Source organism: Festucalex cinctus, chromosome 2, assembly GCF_051991245.1.
Source record: "Festucalex cinctus isolate MCC-2025b chromosome 2, RoL_Fcin_1.0, whole genome shotgun sequence".
Classification (NCBI taxonomy): Eukaryota; Metazoa; Chordata; class Actinopteri; order Syngnathiformes; family Syngnathidae; genus Festucalex; species Festucalex cinctus.
The window spans coordinates 13,473,726-13,491,877 of record NC_135412.1 but is presented as its reverse complement, the minus strand read 5'-3'; the positions used below and the strand labels follow the sequence as shown (position 1 = coordinate 13,491,877).

The following is an 18,152-nucleotide window of genomic DNA, read 5'->3' as shown; positions in this document are numbered from 1 at the left end:
AAGGTTTCTGTGTAAAAGTTGAAATTTGTCATCTTTGAGCGTGCATTGTGTTCACTGCAAGCATGCATGAGTACACCACAACCAAAACAAGAATGGTGGACCAGAGGTTTGTTTGTAATCGTAAAACACATTTTGTCAGAGAAGTGGGTTTTTGTGGTGGAGTTCTGGCAAAAGTGGAAGACCCAAGCGCACACTCTAAAAACAGTTGGGTGAAAAACAACTCAATTTGAGTCAAAATCGGGCAGACTCCCTACTTAGGTCAATTTGGCCCAACTTTCTGGGTTACTTTGTACAAAATGACCATTTTTCAGAGGTTGTTTTGTACGAAACCAGCCCGGAAAGTTGAGTCAAGTTGACCCAAGTAGAGTGTACACTCTAAAAAAAAGTTGGTTCAATAATAATCCAATATGGCTCAAAAAGCAGTTGACCCAACTTTTTTGGGTTATTCATTTAACTAATAAAAGTAACCTACAAAGTTGGGTTGATCCTTTTTTTGGCCCATATTGGGTTATTTTGTACCCAAATGTTTTCAGCGTGCAGGGAAGCAGGGTGGCAAGAACGGATATTTTTAAGTGTTTATTTGGGGGAAGAAGAAAAAAAGGCAAACAAGATGGAAAAATATGAATGCGAAAAATATGAATGCCTAACTGGTGGCTGCAGGGAGATGATTGGTCGACACAAAGAACAGGGCTGATGTGAACAGGTGCAAACAAAAATCGGATGACAAGACGAGATGTGAACATGGCCATAGAACTACATCTGAACTGAACAAAGTCAACAAAAACAGATCATGACCAGTATTGCCAACTCCCCAGGAAGGAAAGTAGCTCTTGGCTGTCCTAGAAGTCACTAGAAGTCACTAAAATGACATCACTGCGTAGTTTGCGTAATTAGTTTGCATGTAATTGTAAAGGATTCTGTCGGAGAGGCAAAACATGAGTTAAAAAAAAAAAAAAACATTCTAAAGAACAAAAGAAAAAGTCACTAGATTTGTCCTTAGTCACTTTTTGAGTTTGCAACACTGATCATGACACGCTTGCTTCACTGAGGTTGGGATAACAAACAGTTGATGGACATACAAAAATACATTACCAATTACTGACATTACATGCATAAAGGTTGTTTTTGTACATGCTTGTGATCATTATGGCAACTATGTGGTGTCTAGTTTTCAGAAACCAAAAGGAAAACACGTTTTCACAAGATCACTGTGGTGTAACAGATTATTGTGCTAAATGTAATCAACAAGTAACTTGCCCAGTCATGTTAGAGGGGCAAAATATCTGGCGGAATATTCTCCAGAGGGTCACAAACCGTCCACTAAATCATAGCTGTCGCATTTTGCGACATAAAAAGTACAGCGCAAGCAAACATCAACTCACACCAACAAAACAGCTTTGAGTGACTGGATGTAGATGGATGAACTGCCAGCAACCCCCCCTGCCTTTGTTTGATCCAACTTTCCTTTATTATTGATCACTTGGTCTGAGAGCTGCTGAGCGGACAAATCAGGCTAAAAGCGCCGACGGTAATGGAGCATACTTGTTCACGGCAACTCCACTTTGCAGGTCTCTGTCGTCTCAAAGGCACCGTTGCGCACACGAGCCAGCTGGGTGGGCAGCCAGCAGATGGTCTTACAGTCATCACAGCTATAAACATAGCCAGCCGAGCCACTGCCAATCAATGACAGCACCTCCAGATTACAACTGTGCAGTATAACACAACATCCCATTTCTATCTGTCCTGCCTCACCCAGCCAACTTTTATTCCTTTATTCCCTGGCGCTACTGCTATATTGCATTTCACCTACTCAGAGGAAATGGACACTCAGCAAGGAGGATGTGCAGACTGAAAGGGAACAACAAGGCACTTAGTATCACAGTCATATGGACTGGAAACCCCAAACGGTATTGTGATGGACTCCATAGATTGCCAGCTGTCATTCGCAAGGAAAAGACATTTGAGTACTTCTGCAGCTCCAGAATGTTTCCTTTCATTTGTATCACTCACTACCTTCAATCCCACGAAATTACACTTTTGGCTTATTTTGATTCCAGGAACTTTATTTAAAGTACAAACATTGGGAGGAGAAAATAGTGGGTTTGAACCATGGGAACTATTTTCTAAATTTAGTTGCGGCGTAATTTATTGCCCAGCTGAGGGGCTACTACTCTCGAAAGGTGCAGGACCTTTTGAGGCAGGATTTGCATCGGTTATTCAAAGAAGCTGTAGTATTCAAGTCCGGACTCTGACTCAAATCCAGACTCGGCATGTTTTTCCTTTGTCTCAGACATGACTCAGACTCCTTGGCATTGAAATCGGACTTGTCTCGGACTCGGCCATTGGACTGCCCCGCTTATTAGATGAGGATTTGCCACATTTTATTTCAGATGTCATATTTGCATACTCATTACGTTAATGACGTCTAGTCACTGTCGTTTTTGGATAGCTTTGATCTTTCTACTGGCAGTGGCACTCGCTTGATAATGCTGTTGCTATTTTTTTAGTACTTTACTTTACAGGACTGTCTCAGAAAATTATAATATTGTGGTAAGGTCCATTATTTTCTGTAATGCAATTAAATAAGCAAAATGCCATACATTCTGGATTCATTACTAATCAACTGAAACATTGCAAGCCTTTTATTGGTTTAATATTGCTGATTATGGCATTTTCAGCCAAATATCTTATCTCAAAATATTAGAATATTTCCTCAGACCAAGTAAAAAAAAAAAAGCCATAATCAGCAATATTAAAACAATAAAAGGCTTGCAATATTTCAGTTGATTTGTAATGATTCCACAATGTATGTCATTTTTGCTTATTTAATTGCATTACAGAAAAAAATGGACTTTACCACAATATTCACATTTTCTGAGACAGTCCTGTAATTTAAAGTGTCTGGAACTTGATGCAGTTCAAATGGAATCCTAGCAGGCTCTTATGGATCCTCCCCAAACTGTTTACACAAAACTAGAAACAGAAGTTCATCATGCCTGTGTGTCCTAATACTATTGTCCAGATAGCATACGTTTGTGTTTACATTTTATTCATGTAGATATGCGATTAATACATACCGGCAGTTGACTTTACTCAACTGAGTCCCACCCTTCCTCTTTCCTCCCTCTTCATTTTGCCCACCCCCAACCCAGCGCTGTATATCCTCTCCCCTGAAATACTTATACCCTGCCACCGTGTCTTGTGCACTCCGTATCTGTCTGCACAGCAGTATTGGCTGGGTCGTGCCCCTGGGATGTCAACACATAACTCCCTCATCGGGTACAAAGCCCTGCTCCTCCACAAATCTGCTGAGAGCTGCACATGCCGGGAAAAACATCTTGGCAGATAAAGCAGACGTTTCCCTGAGAAGTCTCATACTGAAATGATTATGACAAGACGTCTTCTGTAGCGACTATCAATGTGTTAATGAAATCTGCAATGAGGTGAAGGTGAAGAGACTTCCAAAAAATTAGGAAAGCGAAATGATTGCGAAAATTAAGGGAATGTAGACCAAAAGCCAATCAGACTGAGATCTTGTCTACATGGAAACTAGTAATTTTATAGATTGGCTCCAGTTCCAAGTGGATGTGGACCAAGCTAAAAGACTTTAAGTGTGGCTTGCAAATCAAATCAGTCTTTAAAAAGAAGTAGAATAGGTGCAAGGTTCTTTTCAAATCTACTAAAACCCACCACGTATCTTAATCATGGCCATATGCTTGTTTGTGCAGTAATAAACTTTTCCTTTGCAGAGATGAGAATGTCTGTGTGTGTATCTGTGTATAAGCAACTCAGTGAACAGACACGGACAAGGGAACAGAGGTTTCCTGTCCTCCTACTGACCCACATTTGGAGTAGACACACTGCCATGCTTCCAGGAGTGCACGGTCACAGTTAAGTAACAGAGGAGGAAGATAATCAGTGTAAAGCAACAAAGAAACGACTTGCATGAGTTCTTCTGTCTATAAAGCTTCTCAGTCTGTCCTTATGAAACAGTCCCAAGCGATAGATGGATCCAACACTGTGCAGTCAAAACAGCTGAAGAGGTGCAATTCTAGTGTCCACGGTTGCGCATCGACGTCACCGTCGCTGTCCGCTGTAGGGACAATTCCAGATGTTGCTTGCACCTCTGAATGTCGTGTTTCTTTGGGGAAGAGAGGGTGGGCTTAAAGCCCATATTTCATTGAGCGGTGAATGTCTTTAGGGCTTGTTAAGGGTTACATTTTCACAAAGTTGTACTTGTCACAAATCCACAGTTTCATTAACAGTTGCAAGTGTTTGTTTATTCAACAATGCTAGAGACCACATGACCATGGTTCCTACATTCGTACACCAATTTGTTGACATGCATTCGCCTCTCAGGCCTCACAGCTCACGTGAGTTATCACCAATCATAGAAAAACAGAGGTGGTGAAGCAGTTCGTGAAATTGAAGACAAGGGCTGCACCAACCTGTAAGCCATAACGTTTGTTGTGTAGGTTTAATTCAATAGTGGACAGCAGATAACTGAATTCTGGAGAAGGTTTGCGCAGCTGGGTTGGATCCTTAAGCCCGTATCCCATTGAGGTGTGAATATTTGCGATGCTAATGAACGTGTTTAAAATTCCCTTGCAAAAAGAAAGACTGTTTAGAGAATCATTAAGACTGTTTAGAGAACTTTTCGGAACTGCTGTGACGCTGAACGAATCCTGACGTAAAATTAACATTCGCTAGTGTCAAACTTTCATCCCTCAGCGGGATACGGGCTTCAGATTTGCCTACTACTCCAGGAGTTGGCAAAAGGTCCTAAAGGTTCCCAAACAGTGGCAAAGGAGTGGTTAATAGTTGCTAATCTTTGCAATACTCTCCCAAGTAGTCACCATCTCTTTTTCAGAAACAAACCAAGACGTTCCTAAACAAATGTGCAATGTGTCTAATAGCATTTTTCCACTGCAGCCCAGCACTGCGCTGTGCGAAGCCAGCACAGTGTTAGAGAGCATTTCCATTTCAGCTGACCGTGTCGGAAGTGGACCGTGCCGAGCTGTTCGCGGCCATCTCGCCTACCGGGGCCGGAGCGAGCCCAGAGCAAGCCCAGAACATGACGTAAAACATCACGGCAGTTGATTGGGCGGTCGATACTGTGATGTCATCAGTGGGCTTACCATCCGCGTCCTTTTCGACAAGTGTTCGTCGTCTTCTGTGCCCCCACTGCTATCAGCGTGTATAGCCACGAGAGCTTTCCAACAATAAAATATCCTTTTCTTCGTGGCGCTAATCCTCCTTCCGTTGCGAGCTCTGAAGAAGCGCCACAAATAACAGAACGAGAAACTGATACCCGGAAGCGTCGTCCTCCATGGCGTCTGTGTTTTGGTTATGTGTTGTTTCCCGCTCGACTATTGTGTCGCAGCCGGTTATGCATCACTTCCGCCTAGCATCCCAGATGCACATTGGGGGTTGAAACGCAGTGCGTGCGTGGGTTGAGCTGGGCTGGCCCACCAGCGCAGTGCTGGGCTGCAGTGGAAAAACGCTATAAGAGGCAACCCTTGATTTTCGCCAACGTTCGTCTGAAAAGCACCTTCGCAAGCACGTAAAAACATCTAAGTGTAAGTCAGGTATGGTTCTGTCATTCTGCCGTTGGTTTGAGTTTAATATTGGTGTCACAGCTCTTCTGTGGGGGTCCCCAGCACACTACTCAGGGGTGCTCTGCTGTGGGGATGTTATCCACTTGGAAGTCAGGGGAGCAGCTGGTAGTACAGTACACACATACACACACGTACACACTCCGTTGATCATCATAATGATTATACAGGCACACACCAAAGGAGGGAAAGAGAATGACTCACACGTTGGCACACAAGGCTGGCATTAAGTTGAGAACAGAGAGCAAATGAAAAGTCATTGTGATTCCAAATGCGGTCGTCAGGTTGCGCGCGAGGTGAGATCAGAGAACAAGTGGTGCCTACTTGTCTAGTGCGCCTTTGACCCAGTTTACGCTTATTTGGTGCTATCAGATATAGCTACACTTACAGTTGTGTGCAATTGTGCGCATAAATAAATCGATTTTGAACCGTAACCGTCTTTTTTACAACGGTTTTGAAAATGTTCAAATGGGCACTTTCGATTTTCAACCGGCACCCTTTTTGGTATGGTTTCAACAAGACGGACTTGTGTTCCCCTCTGGAAACTTGAAGCCCACCTACCTGAACTTGTCTAAAGGCTGGCTGGCTGACTGGGAGACGGATTGGACGGGTTACAGACTGACTTGACTAACTGTAGGTTATTCATTTTACAAAAGTTAACAGTTTGCAACTTTGCACTTTATTTATTCATTTCTGTTTTGTGAAGAGCAGAGAGACCTGATGTCTTTTGTAAAGATGAGGTGTTCATCAAACCAGAGGATCATTCTGTTTGTTACCTTCACTGGTATTAGGGATGTATATTTGTGTTTGTTTAGATAAGATGATTGCCACATTGCATGTTATTATTAGTGACAGTTTTGCACTAATCATGGATTTATGTAAGACCAGAAAGAAATATGATCTTGGCTGCCTACCTACCGACATTGCATTGCCTTATTTACTGTATTAGTGATGTTCAGTGGTGTCTTTAGATACAAATGATCAGACTTTGGCCGGAAGCTTCTACAAGATATGAGCTATTGTTTGGAAATGTTTTTGCTTTGACTTACGAGCAAAATGAGTGGTATATGGTGGGAGTGAACTCAACTCAGGGTCAACCAAATATGGGGACGGGTTTCTAATAAGCCATCGGCTTCTCCCCGTCAGCCTTTCTTTCTCATGTCAATGTTGCAAATGATGTGATGTGATCGATGTAACTTGTAATGTGTCCGAAAGGAAAAAAATGAATGAAACAAACCCTAACCACCAGTATCAGGATACTGAGCAAATTTGAATGCTGCGTGCAGCAGAACTGAACTGAGTATGAGAGGGGCCACCAGTGCAGACACACATGTGGAACTGACCCGCAGATGTGCCACTGCTGCGAAAAAAACTGCGCTACGAGTGCGCTTCTCAGTCAGACATGATGGGCTTTCCAGACAAATATTGTCATTCCTTTCCATGGCTCTCCACTTCACTTGCCGCTCATCCCCATAGCAACGAAACCCAAAAGGAGAAAGTGAGGGACGGCCACACAAAAGATTAGACACTGGTAAGATGAGAAAACAACCTCTCCTTGCGGGCACACAAACGCAGGGCTTGGCACTTTTATGTGTCATAGTTAGCATAGAATTTTCATCAATATTTTCACAGAAACACCTGTGGATGTTGTTATTTGTAAAACAATAACGTGAGCACAAAGGATGGCTTCATTTCAAATTCTAAATCCTGTGCACCTGTCAGCCTTTGACTGCTCCACTTCAAATCCGGCACTTGAGGCAGAGCGCTTTTGCTTCTGGCCATTAGGAGGATGTCACACGAATACACAAAATCCTCCAGTGGGAGGAGCCACTCACAGGCTACATTGAATATGGCCTGAATTTACAAACTCCAGTAATTGAGTGCAACCTGATATTCTGCAGATGATATGCAAAAGTGGTTTTGAGTAACTGTACATATTGCATGGCAACTATCCAAACCGGTTAACTTTTTAAACGTATTTGTGACCAGCTCTGGCAAAATGGTCCTCCTGTGCCAAAAAAATCAAAATTGAGATATTGATGTATTTGAATTCTGGCCTGTGATAAGTGCTTTATTGATAACTCATCATGGATGTGATGTCTCAAATGCTTTTGGTCTCATGAAAACATGAAAATGTGATGCTTTAACATTTTGTTTGTTTGTTTGTTTTGTCCCACTACCCCATGTCAATCATGTCATGTCAATCCGTCCATCCATTAGCAGGTCGCTTATCCTCACAATATTTATATAAATCATTTGTGAATTACATTTGAGGCTAGGAAATTCGAGTTGTTTTTAAATAGTTCAGCAAGAGGCAACGCTAGCTACCAGCTAGGTTAAAAACATGCCCCCTAGTTACGAGGCATAATGCCTAGTAATTGCTTATTTTCATACACTTCTATCACAATTTGGACATTTGTGCTGCTTGCAAATGAAACTAGAGACCTCAAGGAGGCTATTTGTGGAGAAATCTCAAATTGGACACAAAAAGTCCAACTGTCAAATATTGCTCATATCTCTAGATTGAACCTGCCGACATGCGGACCTTTTTGCTGGTCACATTTATTTTTTCAATCAATAGTATGGATGAATATAAAGACAATGACAAGAAAAAGTAAGATAATCTTTCAGATTAAAGTTGTAATTGTAAAACAAAAATATATTTGAGGGGAAAAAAGAAGTTGAAATTTGACTCCGCTATTGAAGTATTTAATTTGATTATTTGATTAGAACATGATTACTGGTCTCAGACTGGTTAGACCAGGGGTGGCGAGATCCGGTCCTCGAGGGCCGCAGTCCTGCTGGTTTTGGATATTTCCCTTCTTCAACACAGCTGATTCATGATCAGCTCATCAGCAAGCTCTGCAGAAACCTGATAACGAGCCTGTTAATTGGAATCAGCTGCACTTCGAGTAGGGAAATCTACAAAACCTGCAGGACACCGGCCCTCGAGGACCGCAGTTTGCCACCCCTGGGTTAGACATTGACTGTATTATTATCCATCCATCCATTTCCGAAACCACTTATTCCTCCAAGGACCGTACTATTACAATATTTTTTCCCTGCGATATCATATTTATTGTCATAACGTTAAAGACTATTTCCTTGTTTCTTTTTCTTTTTTTTATACATGGTCGTAATGTTCCTTTGCACCACTGCACCCAATAATCATCCATTCCTATGACCTAACAACCTCAGTTCTTGAAAAACTTTTGTTAAAGAAAACCCCACAGTTATCAAACAGGTCATTTAAAAGCATCTGCACTGTAATCGTGCCTGTTGAGTTTATATTCTTTTTCTAGGAGAAAAAAAAAAAGCATGGTGAGGAGCATTTACTTGAGAAATCATCACTTGTTGCTGTAACTTTAGTCAGTTGGAAATCATATTACAACACAGTACCAAAATAAAGAGATTAGAAGGCTAAAGGAAAAAGGGATACATTTAAAAGGATGATGTAAAGTCGAATAAAAGACGTACACATCCAGCGAGCCAAAGTGGGGTCAGAAGTGAAAGAAGCGGCTGCTCTGGTGCTCTTGTGCTGTGGGAGAATTCTTTCTAAACAAGGTATGGAATGCACTCCTGTGTTTCATAATTTGTTCCCGCATTCGCCTCTTTTTCGCATTTACAAATAGAGCCATGAGGAAGAGAAAAGGAGGTTGCAGGAGAGGTGCACGGGAGCTGCGGAAATAAGTCAGGGCAAATACAGCAAATGCTGAAGAAGAAAAAAAGGAGACAGTAAACATTGTGAAAAGGGGGGAGGACATAATTAATAATCGGCTGACTGGCTGTATGCCGGTCAGTCTGAAAAAGGAGGAGGAGGAGGGGCAAACGGGAAGACTAATACAAGGATCCTGATGTTACTTTTGCTGTTCAAATTCCAAACTGACAAATCATGCAACACTCAGTTGAAATTGATGACTGGAACACCGGGTTGCCACAGGTCACCTACTCCTTTCCTGTCCTCCGTCTGCATGCATGTGAGGCAATGAAACAAATCATATGGAGACTGGTTGCACGGCAGAGAGGCCGGGTGGGAGATGACGAGGTACAGGGTGGGCTCAGGGGCAAAGATTAAAAATATCTCGAACACGAGGTCGGGCCACAGCAGTGCAGCAGCATACCTTCAATTCAGCTATTTTTGTTGCTTTTTCCATAATGTCTAAAGTCTGCCTTATAAGCTGATGGGAAAAACAGGTTCCCCAGCTGAGACATAAAAAGGCACGCTGCTTTTGTCGCCATAATTTTCCCCCGCTTTTGCCAACAGGGCTGTTTTCTGTCAAAGCACAATCGATTTGTCATTAAAAAAAAATCAAAAATAGCCAAGCGTCTTAAAGCTTAGACGCGGAGGAACTCTGCTCAAGGACATTGACAAATTGCCTTTATTTTATTTTAAAATGCCAGCAAAGTACAAAAAAATGAGTCGTGACGCTCAGAAAAGAGTTGAAAAGGGGCCTTGAACAAAAAATATATGAAAAAATATGAAGGCAAAACCTCTTCTGATCTCGTGGTAAGAACCAAACCATTAGAGAAGCAATTAATTCGCATGTTTCTATATTTTATAACCCACATAATCAATTTACTTTGATAATATCTATGTGATGAACCCATGATGGAAGTAACCACTTTCAGCAATGATTATTTTATTTTTACATTAGCGCTACTGTTTTATTACCTCTACCAGGGAGGTTGTGTCTTCAGCAAGGATTACACAAAAACTGATTTTCAGGCTTGGCTGAAAATCTTTGACGGCTAATACTGCAACCTTAGATAAATTGTACTGTTATAATTTGGAGTAGACACACATAAGCAGTGGTGAGTGTGTGTGGCAGTGTGCGTGTAATGCCGGGGGGGGTATCCTCGTGCTAACCTATTACATGCCCCAGTCAACACACAAGCTGTGGCTTCCATTCGATGAAACACAAAGCAAAAGCAAGACGATGAAGAAAAGCAAATGAGCAGTGATATTACTTGGGAAGAGATGGCAAATGTGGGCCTAAGACGCAGCTGCTGACTTCCTCACCAAAGGGGGGAAGAGTGACTCAGGGGTGGATGTGGAAGGAAATCATTGAAGCAGATTAAAAAGTTACTCAAAACAGGGTCTGTCAACAGACACCCATTTTGTTGACGATTGCCGATTGATGGAAAACTTTGAAAAAATTGACAAACTAAGCATTGCCAGAAGGGGACTTTTGTCCCATTTTGCTGATGGATTGACGAATGGCGAATTAATGATTACAATGTGGTTTGACTTGAAATATTGACAGATTGACGATGACGGAAGGGTGTCCCGACTGTTGATGGACATTCAATATTCATTGACGCGCCCACCGTGTGAATTATTGCCTTGGCTTTATTCATGTCAGATAGCAAGGGGGTTGTCCTAAATATTTACCAATAGGCGCGCGGCGAAATATTTAAATGCAAAGATATGTATCACGTTTTTAACATGACCGTGTATAAAGAAGGAAATTACAAAGCATTTGTTTCAGACCTGATTTGGTCAATCAGACCGACTGATCTGCACATGATAATGGAATATGTACAGTATGATGTATTTTGAAACAAATATCAAACCCAGCATTAATATCCCACAGATCAAATGTGGATGTTTTGATTTTCTCCGTCTTCCCCATCTCCAACCAATTCAGTTAAATCGAGCTCCAATGAATCCCTCCTCAATGCAATACATGGGCTAACTCAACATCTTCCTACATTGTATTTCCACTCACGCTGCCATTGTCATAAAATAAAATGCAACACTTTTTTTTCCACAGTGTCATGTTTTGCCATTTTTTTTGGTTGTTTTGCTTTCTGTGCTGCACCATCTCTGCACATTGGTGAAAAACAAGAGGTGGGCTACTGAGAATTACTGTATTGATTTGCTTGTTCTGTTGAAGCGCGGCCATCCCTCTCTACTTAAACATGAGCTGACTTGAAACAAGACCGTAAATCATTAGATTAAGAATAGGTCACGAGAGGTGAGGGTTTCGGAACAGCAAGAATTCAAGCAAACGGAACGCCCTATGAAGGGCTAAAATGATGGGAACACTACTATGTGAATGAAAGCCTGCAAATTGTGACATGATGGTGCACGTGTGTCATCCAGCACTTAAGTACATTATTATGCTTAAGTAGGGGATGAGTCATGCTGTTCACTGTAATTTTACCCTGTCAATGGCTTATTATTATTATTATTATTATTGTTAAAATAAATGAATGGCTTTAATAGACTGTATGCCACCCCTCCCTTATAAAACGAGACAAATGGAAAAGAGTAAGTCATCAATATAAGGATGAAACCCTTTGTTTAATGTTACAGGTCTGTCACAACACAAATAACACTGACCTTGTTGCGATTTGCATACTAGTGAGTACTTAACAGCCAATCAAGATGAATGAAAGGCTAATGGGTATGGGTAATATAAATAGTTTGTTTATAAGATCTTAAATGAAGCTGATGCTCAACAAATTGGCTTTTCCAAAATGGAAAAATCTCTCGCCACTGGATGCTTGGTGGTGACAGATGGTCTGCTGCGATGCTTTCAGTAACAGTTAATCCACAGGGATTTGCATGCACATCATCAATTTTATAGATTAGCGAGAGTGGCCTTAAAAAATGCAAGATAAAAAGATTCCATGACTGCCCAGGAAAGAAAGTTTATGGCCGACGTCTGAGAAGAAAGGCCAGACGGGTGCAGGCCGACACGACAGCAGAGGCAACAGTAAGTCATGAGAGTGGAGATGCTGCACAGCATCTGTGGACTTGCAACACACTTAAACTCAAAGCAGATGAGCGACTTCAACACAAGCACAGCTACTGATAAGAAGAGCCTCTTTTTCTTTTGCAGCATTCAAAAGAGTAAAAAGAGAAATGGCCCAAACAACTATACCAATGATGCTTAACTATTGTGCCGTGGAGGATTATTCAGCTCAATTTTATTTATACAGCACTTTCAAGACACACGTAGCTCAAACAAACTGCTGTGAATAAAAAGAAATTGAACATAAAACAAAAGACAACTGAACATATACTTCTTTTTTTTTTTAACAGCAAAACATGAGAAAGTTAAGACCAATAAAAACAAAAAAGGGGATTAAAACTGGAGCTCATGCATAAAAGTTAACAAATAAAAATAAGTTTTAAATCTGTTTCTTAAAATTACATAAAAAAAAAAAAAAAAATAGTGTTCCATGAGAAATCATCAGAGTGCAGGAAATTGTTCTATTTCACTTTATTGGTCCAAAAAAAATAACCAATATACAATGTGTCTTTGTTCATCTTTATCACTGTCAGTGACATATAATGAAAGGCAGAACAATTAAAAGGACATTAATGTGAAAAATCAACTTTTTGGAGCTTTTAACCATGTTAAAATGCTAATTCCTTGCTAAAAACATCACTGAAGTGATGTTTTCCTCCATTCACCCTCTCTCTGAGAAATTTTACGTCATTCTGCTCTCCAAGTACCAGCCCCTCCCAACCTGAGAAAACGAACGGGTGCTCACTTTATGATGTCATTAGGTGCAGACCTACCCTTAAACCGCCTCTGTGGACTAAACGCTTAAGGTTTTACTCGAAAGCAAACATTATCTATCTGGCCAGTGAGTGCAAGCGAGACTCAAGTTTCCTTTTAAAAGCAAAATCTGCACGACAGCGCACAATAAAGCAAAATCTCTCAGCTTCATCACTTTAACATTTCATGACCATCAATTGAGTGCAGTGATGATTGCTATCGTCATGCCAATCTGGGCCACAATCCTTCAGGAATGCACAACTGCACAACTTTTTCCACTAAGCACTAGGGGTGTGAATTGCCTAGTACCTGACGATTCGATTCGTATCACGATTCACAGGTCACGATTCGATTCGATACCGATTAATCCCGATACGAATTTATAAGTCGATTGTTGCGATTTTTTTTCATTCAAATTTAGAAAATACTAATCAGTAAGCTTGTAGAGTGTAAGATTTATATGAAAATGTATTATTTATTTATCTTATAGAGGTTGTAATCTGTCACGCCGCCACCTGTGTGACAGGCCATGCTTTTATTTTCATAGTCATGTTTCCTGTTTTATTTTGAATTTCTGATTCCCCTCTCACCCCAGGTCACTTGCCCTTCCTGCCACGCCATAATTACCGGTCCCCGCCCTTGATTATCACCACCTGCCACCAATCACCTACTGCAATAAAAGCCAGCTGCATTCTCCCCTCAGTGCCGAAGTGTCACCGTCAGTGCATGGAAGCGTCCCACAGTCCTTATGTCCTTGTTCATGTTGCCTAGCGTTGTTGCCTTGTTTTTGTGCCTTTTCCTCCCTTTTGGAGCGCCTTTAGTTACCCCTTTTGCCTTGTGCCCTTTTTCCTCCCTAGCGGAGCGCTTTCTGTTGTCCCCAGTACCTTTTGCCTGTTTTTTCCTCCCTAGTGGAGCGCTTTTTGTTCTCCACTTTTTCCCCTCCCTGTTCTCCTCTCAGTTTGAGAGGAGACCTCTGTTGGCCGGAAATAAACCTGCTGCCTTGGTGGCCTACCTTACGCCTGCGTCTGAGTCCTACCTCTCCACGTCGTGTCAGTACACTTCGGCCAGCATGGACCCAGCAGGAAAGGTCGAGGCTGCGCTGCAGAGCCTTGAGCTCCGGCTTGCCAACCAGGAAAAGGTTCAGCAAGCCGTGGTTTCGGAGCTGAAGGAGCTGTCGAGCCAGGTCCAAGGACTGGTGAGCCAATCGCGGCGTCGAGCTCCAGCCTCCACCGGACAGCTACCCCTCCCCGACCTGCTAAGACACAAAGAATCACGCAAGCCCAGATACGCCACCATGCTATGACCATGGACATGCCAGCCCTCATCGACTCCGGTTCCGACGAGAGCCTCATGGACTGGGGCCTCGTTAAGCAAGTACGAGCCACCACCGAACCCCTTCCCCGGACCATCCAGGCCAGAGCCCTGAATGGCAAGGAACTCTTCAGCATCACCCACATCACCGAACCCCTGGAAGTACGAATTGGACAACACATCGAAAATCTCCGTTTCCATGTAATCCAAGCTTCGTCACCCACTTTGGTTCTGGGACACCCTTGGCTACGTCAACACAACCCCCGAATTGACTGGAACTCCGGGAATATACTGGATTGGGGAAAAGATTGTAGGGATCACGTTTTGGACCAATCAGCGACCAGTGCATCCTCAGCCGCAGTCAACCTGGTCACCTTTGAGTCTCTCGATCCTGAACCTCGCCAGTCACCGCCTCAAGCCCCCGAGTCTCGCCGGGCGCATCTCCAAGACCCTGAGCCACACCAAGTCTCTGCATCATGTCACGCCAAGTCTCTGCATCAGGTCACGCCAAGTCTCTGCATCACGCCGACCAAGCCAAAGCCGACCACGCCGAAGCCGACCACGCCGAAGCCGACCACGCCGAAGCCGACCATGCCGAAGCCGACCACGCCGAAGCCGACCACGCCGAAGCCGACCACGCCGAAGCCGTCCACGCCGAAGCCGTCCACGCCAAAGCCTGTCACGCCAATTCTGCCACGTTTCGCCAAGTCTGCCAAGCCTGTCACGCCAATTCTGCCACGTTTGCCAAGCCTGCCACGCCTCGTCAAGTCTGCCAAGCTTGCCACGCCACGTCTGCTACGCCTCGCCAAGTCACGTCAAGTCCGCCCGCGGACTCTTCTATCGGGAACATCCTGAACGGCCCCTTGTCTGGCTTCATGGTCGCCCTCCTGGACTGCCCTTTTGTCTGGGACGGAGGGGTGGGCCGTGTTCCCACCTCCGTGCCCCCTTCCGCCCACCCTTGTTTTTGGACTCTTTGGGTCGGATGGCCGTCAGGAGCCGGCCATTGAGGGGGGGGTACTGTCACGCCGCCACCTGTGTGACAGGCCATGCTTTTATTTTCATAGTCATGTTTCCTGTTTTATTTTGAATTTCTGATTCCCCTCTCACCCCAGGTCACTTGCCCTTCCTGCCACGCCATAATTACCGGTCCCCGCCCTTGATTATCACCACCTGCCACCAATCACCTACTGCAATAAAAGCCAGCTGCATTCTCCCCTCAGTGCCGAAGTGTCACCGTCAGTGCATGGAAGCGTCCCACAGTCCTTATGTCCTTGTTCATGTTGCCTAGCGTTGTTGCCTTGTTTTTGTGCCTTTTCCTCCCTTTTGGAGCGCCTTTAGTTACCCCTTTTGCCTTGTGCCCTTTTTCCTCCCTAGCGGAGCGCTTTCTGTTGTCCCCAGTACCTTTTGCCTGTTTTTTCCTCCCTAGTGGAGCGCTTTTTGTTCTCCACTTTTTCCCCTCCCTGTTCTCCTCTCAGTTTGAGAGGAGACCTCTGTTGGCCGGAAATAAACCTGCTGCCTTGGTGGCCTACCTTACGCCTGCGTCTGAGTCCTACCTCTCCACGTCGTGTCAGTAATCTGTTTCATGTTTGAACAGCATTAAAATAAAATATTAAGGCTTAATGTTCCGTTCATATAACATTCTTCCATGCTCAAGGTGTGAATCCTAACCCGAAGTCAGACGTTTTGTTGAATATTTTTCCATTAAAAATGGAAGTTTAAAAATCGATTCACACACACACAAAAAAAAACAAAAAAAAAAACAAAGCAAAAAAAAAAAAAAAAAAAAAAAAAAGGCAATGATGATAAGACGTTGAATCGGTAAGACTACCGAATAAACAATTCTGAGCTCTTAAAAAAAAAAAAAAAAAAAAAAAAATCGATTTTTTTTATTAGTAGTATCGTGATATATCGCCGAATCGATTTTTTTTTTAACACCCCTACTAAGCACGAAGGGAGCTGTGTAAAATACCAGAACAACATCATCTACATCATATTCATATAGGAAGATAGCTACCAATACGGTATACTGTACTTTATAATGGCACTTTGATGCATTTGAGCCACTGAGTGAGCTTACTGAATACTAGTCTCAAACTTGCAATTTTGATATGGCACCTCCCATCAAACTTGGCTTTGCCTCCCGCAAAAAAACCCCTGCAAAGTGAAGTTCAGATATTAAAAGAAGACTCAGAATTTCTCAAAATACGAAGCGCTTTGGCTTGGGTGCCTGTGCAGCAGAGAATGCTCATCTTTTATGAAATATCGAACGATCTGACGCATGTTTAGAATGAACTAAAATTTGAGCGAAACCACAATTTCTGTAAAATTAAGCATCCAGAAGAAGTCATCATTTTGATAAAAAAAAATGATACTGTAAATCTTCCTGATTTTATTGCAGCCATAAAAGCTTGAATCATTCCTCTGCAAAATGACAAAAGCTTAGTTTGCTCATGCTCAGTTTCCGACATTGTAATAATGATTTCCTTTCATAAAACTGACACATTGTCCCATTTTAATATTTGCAATTTACTTTACAAGTGCAATACTTTATAATATTGAGATCCTGCATCTATGGGTATACATATATCTTTTTTGTTCAATAAGTTGCTAAATTGAGAGCTTCTAAACTCCCTTTTATTGTCCTCCAACAATAACCAAAGTTATATTCTAATAATAGAAGCTGCTTTCCTGTGGAAACTGGACATAATTTCCACAGCAAATGGTAGCTACTGTACATCAAAATGTACTTTACATGCAAAATGAGCTGGCTGTAAAATTCGGCCTCACATTGAATAGTTAAACTAAGAGGCTGCTGTACAATTCGAATGGAGGCAATGCAGAGGATCCTACTCAGACTGTAAAACAACATCATGAGGTTTAGGCTTCCAAATGTAAACGACCGCGTTTTTATTTAATGTGACTTCTATTAAATCTGATGTCCTCCTTTGGTCCGATCCCCCATGTGCTTCCATATTATAACCTAAGTGGCAGCCTATTTGCTATGATAACATGCAAGAAGTGTAGTAGTGAGTTACAGGCTATGGAAAAGTAGAATATCTATTACATAACAGATTAAACTCAAGGAATCTCTGGTATTTATCCAAGAACACCAGCCAATAATATTAAATCCCTTTATGAGCACCCGACCTACAGACCCCCATTATGTGCTTGGCCTCAGTGGGTTGGTTGCTCATTTCCATATAGGCTTGTAAAAGGGTGAGAACACACAACCAAGACCCCACAGCACATATTGCCACCAGACACTAATGTTTTATTTACGTTGTGATACAATCTCTCAAAATGCTGTTGATGACATGTGTACAATGGTGGCAAGATGCTACACGGACTTCTGACTTTCACGTCCAATGACTCCGCACCACCCGCTGCTTTTACTGTAGCTGCAATGTACCTTAATGGACTGCTGCCATTCCCGCTGAGCTTCATTACAACTTACACCACGGTTGGAGGGGCCTTATTGTTTTGGGTACAGTGGAATGTTCCCCCCCTTGTGTTCCATCCAGCCACGTGCCGCACATTCCCGACTGACGCACTCTTCAGCAGGAAGACGCTTTGCAACTTGGCCTCACATAAACACACTCATCACGCTTGGATTTTAGTGGAAGAATGCGTGATGCACATCCTCCTTTCCTGTTTCTTCTCTGGCTGCTTTATCTGAGGAATACCTCATTTTTCACTCACTCTGAAGGAGTGT

At 42.7% G+C, this 18,152-nt stretch overlaps 1 protein-coding gene across 3 annotated transcripts in view; it reads right to left on the bottom strand.

The window, feature by feature from the left end:
* Positions 1 to 18,152, bottom strand: part of arhgef25a (Rho guanine nucleotide exchange factor (GEF) 25a) — a 55,155-nt gene that overhangs the window by 21,967 nt on the left and 15,036 nt on the right. The gene's annotated exons all lie outside the window — the stretch shown is intronic.